At 37.2% G+C, this 16,344-nt stretch overlaps 1 protein-coding gene across 3 annotated transcripts in view; it reads left to right on the top strand.

The window, feature by feature from the left end:
* The first annotated feature begins 1,387 nt into the window (after positions 1 to 1,387).
* Positions 1,388 to 16,344, top strand: part of LOC114239654 (uncharacterized) — a 49,452-nt gene continuing 34,495 nt past the window's right edge. For 2 of the 3 annotated variants that reach the window (XM_028169959.2, XM_028169958.2), the window contains exon 1: positions 4,420 to 4,589. The gene's annotated coding sequence lies outside the window, so the exon portion shown is untranslated. Of the gene's footprint in view, positions 1,408 to 4,419; positions 4,590 to 16,344 lie in introns of those variants that run through there. The other variant, XM_089739938.1, reaches the window with a different exon arrangement.

Raw genomic sequence — 16,344 nt, 5'->3', positions numbered from 1 at the left:
TGACGCTATCCGTGCTGTGTTATGATTGGCTGAAAAATTGCCGCACCGGAATCTCCACCAATAAGGTAAAAGCTGCATTATATCACCATTGCAGGAATAATGTAGGTTGGTTGGTGATTCACCGGCGACAATTTTATTTTAGTGTTGTACATTAACTTTCTGCTCATCGACTGTCACTAATTTTCGTTTTAAATTTCCTTTTTACTTTTTAAAAATTTCAACCTTTCTTTATTGAGAATGATTATTTTGAATATTAGTCTTAGTTACAGCCAAGCCGCTGTGTAGGCCTAAATATTGTTTTCAAACACTGTTCGAAGAAAGACATTTCAAAGTCAAAAGTCTTGTGATAATGGAGGATATTCATCCTAAGAAGCGGTCTGAGAAAACCCTGAGTTTGTACAATTTAGAGGCAAAATGGTTAATTAATATTCGGTTTGCGAATTATTTTTTTGGGAAGGAAGAATTACATGTCGACCGAAGGCCGTTCCAGTTTCACCAGGACAGGTGGGTGAGCACGGGTTCAGCCAGCAGGAGTGGGATTTGCTAACAGCTGCCCGAGCGCCCCCAAGAGATTAAACAGCTTAAGGGCAGCTACTTCACGAATACATCTATTACCAGATCGGATTCACGATCCAAAGATCCTGCGAGAAACTTAGAAACTTTTTATAGATGGGATCACCTCATGGTCATTGAAATGAACCTTTACTGTACTATTTCTGCCTATTAATGCCTATTTCTGCCATGTAGGAGTAATGCGTTTCGACTTGAAGGGTAGGGCCATTGTACTGTAAAAACTGAAACCTTAGAACTCATATCTCAAAGTAGATGGCGGTATTTACGTTGTAGATGTCTATGAGCTTCATTAACTACTTAACACCAGGTGGGCCGTGGGCTTGTCCATCCAACTAAGCAAAAAAAAAACCTAAGTTTTCGAAATTTGAGGTTTATTTATAATTTGATGGTTGATCCATAAAAGCTGAGACAACCGACCTGAAGCATTCGGTTTGTATAAACATTAAGAAATCAACCAGTCGAGATTTTCGTCATGCTCGCGATTCACTTCTACAACCGCTACAACTGCGGCTAGAGAACACTGCAGCTTAATACAGTACTATTATTTGCAAACGAAAAAAATCTATTTGAAATTCCATATTGAAAGCATACTTAAAATAAGCAGACTTAGCTCAAAACTAATTATTTTCAGAATGATAAAATTTTAAACAAAAATTGGCACAAGTTACAATTAAACCGATAAATGTGCGGTTGCGATGCAGTGTCCCAACACTAAAAGCTTAACTCTGTGTGAGTGTCGACTGGGTTCCGCGGGGCCGGCGCGGTGGGGCTCCCACGCGACCACTGCCAGAAACATTTTGTTCATATGTGTGCAAAATCAATATGGAATTGAAAGTATGTTTTTTTCGAATACTACTCTTAATTTCGCCAAACTGTGAATTATTATTTAATTTTATAGTGAAATTAGATTAAACTGTATAGTTTTATGGTAGTAAAATTACGTTTTTGTATGTGAAATCATCCAATCGTTTCCAAACGCACACATCGAAAAATTCACTATACACAACACAATGGTACTTTAAACCAGGGCTGCTCAAAGCATGGAAGGCACGGATCGCGTCTACTATTTGTGCAGTCAGTAAATGTTGGTAAATGTATTTAAAAATTGTGTAGCATCAACAAGGAAAATTAGATATTTAGACATACTAATAAAAGTCCGTTTTTAATCAAAAATACAAGAATAGGATGACAGTACCTATCCGCTGTAATTATTGTTTTCTTGAAGATTAAATGCATTAGTTCTTTGGAATATGCCGTTAATTAGCATGATGTTAAGTGATTCAATTGACTGTTATTATAGAATAACACTCCAAACAGGCATATAATGTTAAGATATTATACGCTCGTACTAGAATGTTCGGTCATCGCTACAGATCTGTTACACAGTAATATATTTACACAACGTCTCTCATTATTGCTTGTTTCTTCTTTCAGACAAAGACAGAGTTCTTCATAAATTTAAGAATGGTCTTTTTTTTTCGGTTCCTGAAATCTCTAGTTTGGACATCCCTGACCATAGATGAGACCATCATACACGCGAAAAAAACGTGTAATCTATAGAGAGAAAAGTCTGTTCATTTAAAGTTATTTAAAAAGCAAAACAATATATTATTATATAGCTCTGTTCGAGTTTCGAGTTATCATTTTTTGGTCTCCCATTTACATATATCCGAATATCGCTTCTCCTGCTCGTTTTTATTTTCAAGCTATTATCAGCCTGTTTATCTAATCAATCATTCAACTACCTACTTAATTCGCTCTGAACTTCTAAATTATCTCTGTTCGGAGACTCCATTTTCTCCAGTCTGCGAGTAGTTGAAATAGCCCTTTAGGCCACCAGCAAATAGGAAGGACAAAAAAGTATATTTTCTCAAAAAGTGCCAGTCATTTTAGCCAATACTGTGTAGACCTTTTCTTGTATAAATTTTTTTATACGTATGTTTTTATTAACGTTCGACTGACACGTACCCATTCTAGGATTAAGTTACCATCAGACCGCTTGAGTGGTACCATAATATAGCATTGTTTTGATCTTAACGGAAGCACACACAGTCTTTAACTACCTACGGTCTTCGTATAAAATAGATGAGCATTGAGCACTGCATGAAACCTTTTGAATTAGTGCATGAACTTCGAGAGTGAAAGAAAGTAGAATGTGGATTCGTCGGATGGCTGCTTGGTGGACTAGTGATAACCAATAAGGCTACTGAAAAGATATCACGAATAAACTATCCAACTTAATCCGTTGTTTTAGGCAACTTAGGTAAAAGCGTGATTGTAAGTCGTAATATATCCAATGAGGTCATGGAAATATACCGTGGGCTTAATTACATAGTATGTATAACATTGTTCTCACGAATGATGGTCACGGAAAAGTGATAACTGTAAAAGTTAGTAGTGCAATCTATCAAATTAATTAAACCCTTAACTGTAGCTATATTATTATGTATATTCAATAAAGATTAAAGACCATGACGTATGGGTTAATTTCATACGGTCAATACGTATCACTTTCCTCGGAATTTCATGTTTTTTTTATCATATTACGTCAAAAGGTTATCGTGTGATTTGCAATGCAATATGTTCAGCTTTTATTTAAACATGTCAAAATATAACATGGGGTGTGAAATAGAAATCTTCTGCCACTATTGGATCGTATAGAACAATAATAAGTTGTCTACTAGATAAGTACTATAAGTGCTACAAACTATAATAAGTGCCACAAATTGTCGGTTTAAGAGACATCGTTTTTCCAACGAACGATTTTCGTATCAGCCACTTTTGAAATCAACTACATAGTGTTTCCTGAGTGCTATGACATCATAGTTTCCGCCAAAACAAATTTGAAAGAAATCCTTCTCTATTAACAGTAGATTGGCAAAGGCAGTTAGTTACCATCAGCTTAGCGGTATATTCGGCTATACAAAACTTTAGTTTTAAATTTGACTCTCAGGTTGGAATTAGTTGTATTTTAAATGTGCATTTTACAAATCTAATTTCATAATTGTTTTCGATAAACTATAGGTGGAGTCGCGGGACACACCCAGTGATTTCAACATTAACAACTGTGCGCATAATAACACGAAAATAATTTGACAACCCCTTTTTTATTTTAAAGTCTAAACTTTTACTGCCATCTAGTACAACAAGACAGAACTAAATATACCAACTACGGATGTTGGGTTCACTTTCAATATGTACGTTTAATCGCGATATCAGATCGCTAACTACTGCCATCTGTGAAAATTTTCAGAAGCTTAATAAAGTTCGTGAAAAGCTTGTTTTAGCCAAGTTCACTAGAATGGAGGAGGAAGCTCACATTCCGAAGCAAAATCGAGGTTATTGAAATTTAAAATTTAATTTAATTTAAATTTTTTGAAGTACCAATTTTCGAGTAATAGTTTTTTATTGTTAAAGCTCAGGCCCTCCAACTGGTCCCTAGAGCGTGTAAACGTTACAACTATAATAATATGGAAATAAGCGGAATGGTAGCAACTATTTTTTAAGTCTCGCGTCACGCACCTAATTAATCTAGTTAATCTCTATATACATATATTTGTACTATACCTTTATGAGAGAAATAAACAAATTATTATTATTATTACCTACTACATTCAACTCCAAGTACACGACTGAAAGAGTTCGAATAAGAAATAACTAAAAAATCATCCTTTTCAGACATTAATAACTTTTATATATTTATGGTACATGGATTGCGGTCATACTTGTGAATATGTGCATATTCGTAACAAAATATTTTTCTTTTTAATTTAATTTCTTGAAACTAAAACTGACTCACGACTATTTCTGTTGCGAGCGCGGGGATCGAATGCGCGCGCAACTTGCTTCATTCCGCGCGCGAACGCAAAAGCGCGAGCGCCACGACACGACGAATTTTAAAAACGAAATATTATAAAATAACGTATTTATTTACCAAATGTTTGTGTAATAAATTGGAGTGCCGTTCAAAGTGTGTTTGTGCTTTGTTTTGTGAATACAAAAGGATTGTCGCTACGGTGAGTCAATGTAAAGTCAAATACATGAATAATTTTCACGGTCATTATTTCATTTCTAAGGTTTTATTTTCTGAAGTTTCATTGTGTTTTCTTAGAATATAAGATGGATTGAGCTTTATCAGTATGATCAGTAATTACTATAATGAAGCATGTGATACGGAGATAACATTAATTAAGGAGTCTTTCCGAAAATTCTTTTTTTTTTAATGCGTATTCAAGTTTTGCCGCGCAAAGAATTATTCGATTTATTAATAATATTTGCTTAGACATAATTATGTATAAGAATTTCGCTCTGAATATGTTTTGTTGTCAGAAAAATATTTCATCATTTTATTAAAGTTATTGTTACCTAAACTATTTATTGTAATAAATGATTGTTCTATCTCTGTTTTGTTCCATAGTACGTGTTCTCAGCGTGAATATGGATTATGCAACCATTTTTTATTAATTTATTTACTCTACAGTTCGTCTTTTGTCTTGTTATCTCCAGGACTAATTTTGTATGTACATCTTTTTTCTTTATATGTAGAGCTGTTTAGATAAATCTAAATAGAATTACTCTTAAAAAATCAACCTTCATATACGTAATTTTGTATCGATATTTTACATGAGCTACAAATACGCAATAATGGAGTTGTGGGCACAAAATGTTTCAAACTGAAGATTAATATTATATAAAATTATGGCAAACAATATTGGACTGATATTTCTAATTCCAATATCAATACCTAATTTAGATGTGGCGTTGATCTGTATCTCTTTCGTGAACTAAAAATCGAATTGGTAAGTAGTTCTGATTGTTTAAGCTACTCCAAATAATCCCGGTTTCCCGATACCCCAGTGTTTCGTATGATCCATGCGTTGTGTGGTGCCAAGTTTTAATATTAGCGCCGCTGATGTCATCATATTAATGTTTACATACGTACCAGTTTTGTGGCTTCGTGATTAACGGGGCTGTGTTCAGATTTGAGGTGGTTTGAGTGAGCACAAAACGCTTCTAGCTTGGATGACTTCAAAGATGAAACAAAAAAATAGTATAGATAGTGGTGGTAGGACCTCTTGTGAGTCCGCGCGGGTAGGTACCACCACCCTGCGTATTTCTGCCGTGAAGCAGTAATGCGTTTCGGTTTTGAAGGGTGGGGCAGCCGTTGTAACTATACTTGAGACCTTAGAACTTATATTTCAAGGTGGGTGGCGCATTTACGTTGTAGATGTCTATGGGCTCCAGTAACCACTCAACACCAGGTGGGCTGTGAGCTCGTCCACCCATCTAAGCAATAAAAAATAAAAAGATAGGACGCTTATTTTGCGTAATGACGGAAGGGTGTTTGATAAGCGCGTATAAATAGGTAAGTCTATTTTAAATATTATTGCTATCTGTGTTCGAATTGGATGGTAGCCGACTTGGAATTTCTAGGTCATGCTTATAGATGATCGGTGGAAATTTTGTTGTCGCCATCAACAACAGCTAGTCATTAAAGCGTGCACAGATAGCCGTGCGGATTTGGAGAGTGCGACTGTTGTCGAATAGTTCAATCGAATTCATGTCACAAAACTTTACGTTTTTCGTATATATCTGTTGATATTATTTACACATAGAACCTTAAAAACCAGGCGGTCTATTCTTCTGTTATTACACTGCTAACAATCCTGCTAACTATCGAGAAAAATGTAGCATGTAGGTTGCATGCTACTTCCTCCGGTAACTCAGAAACCTGGCCATAAATAATTTGGGTCCAACACGAAAACAGCCTCATTTTTAGCTTTTGCTATGGATAAAATCATTCTTAAAGTCCTCTGATTTTCAGCACTAGTCTTCTTCGGGTTTTCGTAGTGGGAGATTGCAGTATATATGGTATAAGTACCTAGAGTACTCTATTCCTACCAAGATAAAAGATGCGATGATGTTTCTCTAGATAGTCACTAGACAGCCAAAATTTGATTAATTGAAGAGGAAGAATAACAACACATTCAGTTCTTTTCTTAAAAAAAATCCCCACTTACCAATAAATCAATTTCAAATACGACCGCTGATGATGCGAACCCATGACGCAATGTTTCTCGAAGGCAATTGCATCAGCTCGAAACTGTTGAGTAAACACAATTTCAATGGAGTTCCAATCGAGTCCTGGAAACGTGCGGTCAGAACAATCTGAGTCATTAAGGCCGTTCTGTTGTTCGCAATATCCAAGGCTAATATTTATTAAAACACAAAAATATTTATGTATTATGAGTAATTATGAAATATTAAGGACAAGGTCACAGTGTTAAGGAGTAAGATATTTTGTTTTAGTCCTTTTTTTTTTACCTATGCTGATAGCCTTGAGAGGCTAGATCAGTTTCTCCTTGACGTGTAGGTGAGGTCACGGGGCTCAAACCGGGAGTGTTGCTATCACTAGCCCTAGCAAAAGCAGTGCTTCGCGGAATCTCCCACTGGATCAGAAATGCGACACACTGAGAAGATCCGGCGAGAAACTCAGGGCTGTGTCTATGGGGTAATTCAACTAGGACGATGACCGGAAGTAATCATTTTTTGTTTTACACATTTGAATACATAAAGTTCCTTTCACTACGTCAGTAATAGTATTTTCTTCGGTTTTCGCTGATCATGAACATAATTAAAGCCTCTTTCACGGTTTTATCTCGTGTTTGTATTATCAATATATTATTTCCGACTTTCCGAGTAGGTTTCCGAATTATTTTACAGTTTTCGTGATCAAAATCACGTATAATATCTGAGTTACTTGTTCTTTAAAAAATTGGTTAAGGGATTTTTAATCCTAGATTTGAAAACTCAATAGGCAGGGCAAAAAATTATTCTGGAGTTAACCGAGCTTCAAAATCACAGACCTGTCCTAGGTCTTGCTTTTTTCCCCCTACCTAATGGTTGGTAGCCTAAGGGGCTATACCTATAGCTTCGCTGAATCTACCACCGGATCGGGCGAGAGACTCAGTGGGTAAGGTCTTGCATTATCATCACAATTTCGAGAATTATCTCAATTGCACTTTGGGAGTTAACTTTTTTCTAATTCGCGTGGCAGAAGGTTCAATCTAGCAAAGCAAGAACCGAATCGTGGGACTGCGTTAAAATAGGACTGTTCCTTAAATTAAATAATCGAAAGTACCAGGCAAACAACAAAATGATGAAACATTAAACAAATGCATAAAGAGAATGCAAGCAGATATTGAGGTGAAGTGATAGAAAGTTGGCGGTTTATGCAATGAAGTCTGGACATGAGGGCGTCAGATATCGCAACTGAGAACACAGCTTTCTATGACTAAGATAATCTGCACCGATTCCACAATAACTCACAGAAAAAAAAAGGTTCAACAAGAGAAGAAACACGTTGAGTTCGTAACCAAAGTTTATGAACGAAATTGAACGAATATAAGTATCTATGTCAGTCTCTTTAATACAGGGAATCCTAAATTGGGGCCGGATGACCGAGTTGTTTTTTTTTTTTCCTACCTAAGCTGGTAGGCCTTGAGAGGCTATTCCAGCGTAACCTTAACTAGTAGGTGACCTCACGGGGCTCAAACCTGACGACGTTGCTAACACGAACCCTAGCAAGAGCCGTGCTTCGCAGAACTCTCCACCGGCTCTACCACCGGATCGGAAACGCGACCCACTGAGAAGATCCGGCGAGAAACTTAGTGGGCTGATGATCGAGCGTGATTTGTTCCAAGTTACTAAATCTTTAGTCATTTACTAATAAAAAAAATCTGCATGCTGAATTTTAAAAAATCAGACAGAGTACGAAACAAAGTCATTAGAGGTCGCAATAACATACAAAATGTTTTAACTAGAATTCGGAAACTAAAATGGCAATGGACAGGACATACAATAAGAGGCATCGAAAAATGGAACAAAAGCATAGTATTTTGGTACCCTAGAGATAGAAAAAGGAAACGAGGCAGACAGATTCGGGGGTGGGAAGACGAGATAAAGACGGTAGCAGGAAAACTATGGACAAGGAAAGCTGTAAACCGAGTAGAATGGAAAGAAATGGAAGAGGCCTTTACCAAAGCTGGGCAAACAGACGAAGTTGTCGATGTCATCGACTCGGCAGAGTCGTTAATTTAAGTTTATTATTTGTAAACATCCTTTGCGTCTGAATAAAGGCTTTTATTATTATTATTATTACTAAAAAAGATCTCTTTCATCAAACTTCTTCAAGACGTGTATGGAACTCTGAAGTGCTTATGTTCATCGGCGTACACTTGTGGTTTTAAATTAAGCGACAATTCCAAGGTCCGAAAGACCTCGTCATCCGACAATTTCCCTTTTTGTAAAACAAACACGTGTAACACGTCTCGACGTATCTTTTAATATTCGCGCAGGGTGCTCGCTAAAGGCAGTTCGCAAATTCGCCCGGCGTCGCCACGAAACTTTTACTTGCAGTACTCACGTTACAAAGCTTTTAATAATGCTCATTCGTTCCCATCCTTACTACGTTTGTTTTATTAAAAGCATACTAATATCCCATGCAGTAAAAGTGTATGCAGATTAGCCCGTTTGAATTCCAGTATACTAGTAGTATTGGAAGAAGAAATACACCGACTGCCTTACCTGTTAGGCGACAAACATTTTAAATCTATTACATTAAACATGCATAATGGTAAATAAATAAATCATATCTAAAACCTTAAACAACTAATTCTATATGACATTAAACATATAGGAAATAATAGGAAAACAAAAGTCTATCTTTAGTTTGTAGCGATATCATGTAAGTAGTCATCGGCATGGGCAGTTCCAAATTTCCTTCACAGCTTTCCGTTCCTGTCATCTAGATTGGATCTTCTAACGTTTTCCGTCATAATTTTGGCTCATTGGACTGAAGAATCATAAAAGTGTACTACTACTACTTTTTTACTCGTTCGAAACTGACTCTACCCCATTCGCGATATCTCGTGACCTTGGACGCATTATAAATTCACCTGCAAATCAAGACAACTGGAAAATCTCAAAGTCAAAACTTGCACTGGCGGAGGCGAAAATAAGGTGTACATAAAATTTCAGACGTATCAAACATTGTTACTAAAATAACCCAAGCGAGACCGTGACACGAATAGTGCGCTCCTAAAGTGTGCTAATGTGATATTCCTTTTATTTCGTCTGGTCTTGGGCTCAGAATGACCTTATTTGTAATGGACAAAGCCGCATGTTTTCCTCGAACCAATGGTGGGAAGGAAAAAGCCGTACGATTGCCTTAATAATTTTGACCTAATTTTTAACCGACTGTCGAATGAGGTCCACAAAATTTCACAGAGGTATCAAAATTCTTTGACACGCTCTACAGCGCAAACCTTCTCATGAATTCGAGCATATGATGCGTCATTAGATTCGTCTCGGTTATAATAATGAAAAACAATTAATAAAAGTATAAATACATCTGTGTGTAAATTAAACATAAATAAATATCTAGTAGGTAAATAATATATTGGTGCACTCGAGTTTTTTGTTACATTTAAATGATTTCATTGAAGTCATCATTCATTGATGTCATTTCATTGAGCCTAATGTTTGGGAATAATATGTATTCACAAGTAAATTTGATGACGATGACGGAATTATATCGTGCAATCAAATTGTGCTACAGAGAGAATATTTGCAAAATTGTATTTTCTAGTTTTGAGAAACAGACCTTGCTATGGATGACATATATGTTAGTACGGATAACTATCGCAATCTCGCAAACGTGTGTTGTGATATATCCATGCGTTCACATACTCTATCACCCCACATACATCCGCTGTTGGACATAGGCCTCATACAAGCCACGAAGATCAGTCCTGCGTTGCTTGCGTCCAGCGCAAATCCAGCTTACATGCGCACCTAACTCTGGATTTATTAATGGAATTCTAAAAGCCTCGTGCCCGTGATTCATCAACGCAGCCAAATTGCGTTTTCAGAAGCATTTTCCATACACCTTAACCTGTGACGTTTAATTTAAAAATAAAGTTGAACACAACGTAAATACATCGAAATATCTGCCGTAGTCCCAACACAGAGAGTTCCCCGAAATGATGTTGTCTATATCTATACTAATATTATAAAGAGGAAAGATTTGTTTGTTTGTTTGTTTCGAATAGGCTCCGAAACTACTGGACCGATTTGAAAAATTCTTTTTCCGTTAGAAGCCGACATTGTCCCTGATGAACATAGGCTACTTTTTAAATTTTTTTTAATTTTTTTTTTTGGTTTCATGTGTGTTTTAATGTTTCCGAAGCGAAGCGAGGGCGGGTCGCTAGTCATCTATAATTAGCTAGTCGCCACACTGTTATTTCGGACTTACCTTTGCTGTGGTGCCAACTGGGCGTCTGCAGATCAGGAAGTTGCGTCCCTGATTGTGAAACTACAGGTGACTATCACTACCTAGTTTTGTACCAATCGACGAGGTAGACCTGGATAGGAAGGAAAGGGTATTAACGTGTCCTGCTTCAAACGAGCCTAATGGAGAATACATAACGATAGGCAGCAGCTTGGCTCTGTCCCTTGCATTGTTGAAGTCCATGGGCGACGATATCCACTCACCATCAGGTGGACCATATGCTCGTCTGCCTACAGGGGCAATAAAAAAAACTTAAAAAAACTTTGCTTCAAACTTGAAAAAAAACTTGCACTTGCATAGAGCAACTTGATTTGATAGTAAACGTCGGCAGTAAACATATTTTCTTTTTAGAACGATATGATAAATCATAATACCAATTGTGTTAAATCATCGAAATGGCTCACTGCTGCCGACGGTAGATACTTACTGATGGATTCCAGGTCCATGTCGTCGAGGAGGTCCACATTTCGGATGAACCATGGGGCATGGCATAGGTCATGACAGGGCGTATGCAAGCTTTGTAGTGTCACGTTATTTCTAAGGGACAATTTACTTCGCTTGCAAATCATCGGATAGAAGCCTCAAGGTTGATGGCGGCATTTCTGGTGGTCATCCAACAGCAGTTGCGTCTCGAGTTCGTTGACCCATCTGGTTCAAAAATAAGTAATTTGTTATATTAACGCTTCATTTAAAATCTACAATGACAGAAGTTGTTGTAGTTTTCAACAAAAAAAAGTTACTTCTTCAACATTAAAAGCGACATAAATCATTATATTTCACTTTGTCGTTGCGTTATGAACTTTTTTCTTTACTACATCCTGTGTCGAGACGTGTCGCTTTATACATACTTTTACGAGCACGTAAATCTATATGAAAATAGTTTATATTTAACTGCTCCTAGTTTTCTTATTCTTGATATGGATCATTAAATAAAAAATAACCAACGAAATGTGTACGTGACGTGGTTGATCGAGTTAGTTAATACTTTGACGATAGAAACATTGCTAGATCACTACATAGTATAAAACAATGTCGCTTTCTCTGTCCCTATATCTGTCTGTCCCTATGTATGCTTAAATCTTTAAAACTATGCAACGGATTTTGATGCGGTTTTTTTTAATAGATAGAGTGATTGAAAAGGAAGGTTTATATGTATAATAACATCCATTAAATAGTGGAGAAAACAATAATAAATTACGGTTTCCGAAGCGAAGCGAGGGCGGGTCGCTAGTATTGCATAAAGCTGTTTTTTTTGCCGAATACCTACATGATGCGAAAACAAAATGTCTTAACTGACTATTGAACACTTGCTTTATACGTACGCACTGCGAATACCGAGAAGTGGTTTTAAAAATACATTATCAGTAAACAGATAGTGTTTGGACGCTGTATTTTATTTTTCACTTGAATCGAAACCACATGACTTGTGGCATGACCTTGCGTAATTCGTTCGCGGCGAATCAATTAACATTTATTAGGTTTGTTTGTGGATAGTTTTAATTGGTGTGCTCGTGATGTCGCCTCTGAAATAATTGCCGCGTGGTAAACCGGGCTGGTCGCGAAATGGGTTTTTAGACAACACACTCGTCAAGATTCGAACCAATTGTCAAAAAAAAAACCGCTGCTTCCAAATTAGACTGTGAATGTGGTCAAGATGTCAATTTACTAAAAAACACCTAATTCTTTAATTATTAATGATTTAAGGTCATGCGACAAATGCTCTAATAGACATAATATGCTGTCTATATCGAAATCAGTGATTCTTAATATTGACATTTTGGAGAAGGTTTTTCTTGTGGAACCATCAACGATAGGTGGCGTGCGAGTAGTTTAAGCTGTGTTATCTCATACATTTAGCGTTAGCCACGGCGCAGCATCAACAGCTTTCACTAGTCGATTTCTAAAAGGATTTACTCACAAGCAAAATCTAGATGAACAATTCGCTAAAGTACCAGCTTTTTTTGCTTATATGGTTGGACGTGCTCACAGCCCACTGGTGTTAAGTGGTTACTGGAGCCCATAAACATCTACAACGTAAATGCGCCACCCACCTTGAGATATAAGTTCTAAGGTCTCAAGTATAGTTACAACGGCTGCCCCACCCTTCAAACCGAAACGCATTACTGCTTCACGGCAGAAATAGGCAGGGCGGTGGTACCTACCCGTGTGGACTCATAAGAGGTCCTACCAGCAGTATTAGATACTTATACAGCAGTATTAGATGTTGGATCCAAGATGTATATGTATTCTTGTAGCGTACCATTTTATTTTCGTACCACGTTATTACAGTAATTGAACAGTGACTGTTCCATTTTTCCTATTTTCGATAAAATAATTCAACATTCTATGTCCACATTGTATCTATATTATGGCAAATTCGTTATTGTTTTAGTTCTGTGCTAAGAGCGCGGTCGATTTTTCTTATCCTCCGAATCCTGTGTTTTTTATTGCTTAGATCGGTGGACGATGTCACGGACCACCTAGTGTTGAGTGGTTATCGGAGGCCATAGACATCTACAACGTAAATGCCGCTATCCAACCTTGAGACATGAGCTCTCGTGTCTCCGTTTTTACAGTACAACGGCTGCCACGCCCATCGAATGCAAACGCATTACTGCTTCACGGCAGATATAGGCAGGTTGGTGGCACCTACCCGACTTTTTTATTCCAAGAGAGTCGTAGTATATTTTAGATGCGGAACAAATGTAGAGGCTGTTTTAATAATTTATAGATGCACTGATGATATCACCGTATTGGTGTTTCAAGTAAAACGCTTTTAACGTCAACATATTCAGACAAGTTTCGCAGGATTCGCCTGTCGGTAGGTATGCAATAACCAGTTTTTGTTATCAGTATATAGTTAGTACGCTGTGTGCCGTTAAATATTCTCCTTTTAAAACACAAAATTGAACCCTATAATTACAGAGTTTGATGTTGGTCGCGTAAATTATCCCTGTTTTTTGATAGCAAATTAATTCCATATGCACGATCTTTACGAAGCAGCATCTTAAATATTCGGCAGATAAAATTGTAGAGATTTTTTTGGCTTTAACGCTTAAAAATTTACTTAAAAGCTACCATTCCAAATGATCTACATTTACAAATTGGATAAAACGAGAATACTGTATCGATAAGTGACAAAAGTTATAGGTCGCTAAAGTTTTTAGAATTTGGAGTCGAAGCGTTTTTTCTGATCTCGACTGATAAACGTTGCAAACACGCGCCCGGTATTATTACGACGAAACCTGTTTTTGTTTGGCACACCGCGGCACCGGCTCGCGAATATGTAATAATAGTCTGGCTTCGAAGGCGAACTCGCTCCATTGCGACTGCTAGTACCTGTGTCTGAGATTAGTAGAAACGGATTTATTAGATTTTACAACGCGCGCTTTGTAATAGCCTCTTTAGGAAACGACGGTAGTTCCACTATTTTGCGTGTTTCAGTAGTGTTGCCTATAGATGCTAGTTGTTCTAATGAGAATTTGACCCATGTTACAATATGGATAGAAGTGTTTGCACTGTGATATCTAGGGTATGGTCACCACTAAACGTATAGGTAGCACTTAGAGTAATAGCATACTGGTGGTGGGACCTCTTGTGAGTCCGCGCGGGTAGGTACCACCGCTCTGCCTATTTCAGTAGTAATGCGTTTCGGTTTGAAGGTTGGGGCAGCCGTTGTAACCACGGAATAGATAAATAAGGTCTATTCCGTGGTTGTAACTATTGAGACCTTAGAACTTATATCTCAAGGTGGGTGGCGCATTTACGTCGTAGATGTATATGGGCTCCAGTAACCTTAACACCAGGTGGGCTGTGAGCTCGTCCACCTATCTAAGCTATAAAAATAATAATAATGAAATTCTGGGCCTTCATAGTGTGGCATCATAATTCTTTAATATTGATTACCTAGTGCTTACATTAGTACATCGCCCACTGCACATTATCTACTTATAACGTTCATTCATTCACAAGTTTCTCCTTGGCTTCAGTTGTGTGGGTGCGAAAAACGAGACAGATAGATCATACCCATAAAGCTTGTAAGAGACAGATGACTTGTAATTGTACGCGTAGCGTATTCTCGTTTCTTTTTTTTTTTAAAAACACCCAATTGTATTCTAGAGTTTTTATCTACTCGGTTACATTTTGTAAATTTGTCTAGAATTGAGGTTGTACATTTTGAGTTTAGAGAATGAGGTAATTTTTTGGAAACGACCAATGATTTAGCAAGTTTTTTGTGGGTGCTAATTTAAAAAAAATACCAAGCATCTCTCACATATGCTTGGTATTTTTTTTAAATTAGCACCTACAGAACCTCAGTTCTTCAAAAGCACTTTATTTTATTTTCTCCGCTATTTTTATCATGAATTGCTGGAAACTCAGCTCGAATGTTGTCGATTGCTCGTCTATTGGTCAAATAAATTTGTAAATCTAGACATATTTTTATGTCTTCAAGGTCTTTGTCTTCACGCTTATGCGTAACTTATTCTGAATTTATAACGCTAAAGCTTACAGGAATTCTAAGGCCTCGCGCTGAGCTTTTGAACTGCATCCGAAAGCTTTGCTCGTGGAGGGGGCTCAAGTGCATCTTGCGTGTAGGAGTGGCAAGGATATCACGGTAGTGCAGGTCCCGTCTAAGCACTTCGACCGACCATGAGGTTTATATAAATAAAATCAACTAAACCAGCGCACAAATATTGCCATTGGAAACTTTTAACGAGAGCTTAAAATTTATATTGGCCATATATTATATTATGTAAATACTCATGGATTACGAAATACAGTATTACGCATCGACTTACTCCTGAACAGTGACGTCAGTCAGATGACACTTCATTAATTATTCACGTATGCTTCATTCATGGTTTATTGAATTAAAAACAAACAAATCATATACATTTAAGTCATTGCAATTATTAATTTGAATTTCATGAAAATATGTACGATATTTTTTATATGATGAGCAGTGTTTTATTGATCTGTGGTAAAGAGGGTAGAATTGTCGATATGTCAACCCTATTTTCTCACAGCCCACCTGGTTTTGTAGATGTCTATGGGCTCCAGTAACCAGTTAACACTAGGTGGGCTGTGAGCTCATTCTAAGCAATAAAAAAAAAACTTTTTCAAATGATTAAATTTTGCAATGTTTATCGATAGCGCACGTAAATGAACCGGTTTTTGTGTAACACCGCCCTCAGTCAGCGGTTGCCATCCGTGGGCGGATTGGTTACAAGAATCATGCCTACGCTACTGACGCCACCAAGGCGCTATGTGAAATAATGTTTATATTTTAATTAGATTCCATAAGGCGGAAGGATAAAAATATACCTACCAGAGAGGATAAAGGATTCTTACTACCACCAGTAAAAGAAGATTTTTTTATTGGTGGTGGTCGCGGTGTTGTTGCATCCGCAATTTAACTT

This window comes from Bombyx mandarina, chromosome A1 (assembly GCF_030267445.1).
Source record: "Bombyx mandarina strain Sakado chromosome A1, ASM3026744v2".
Lineage (NCBI taxonomy): Eukaryota > Metazoa > Arthropoda > Insecta > Lepidoptera > Bombycidae > Bombyx > Bombyx mandarina.
Note: the sequence above shows the minus strand (reverse complement) of the source record. Positions and strands in the feature narration are given on the sequence as shown.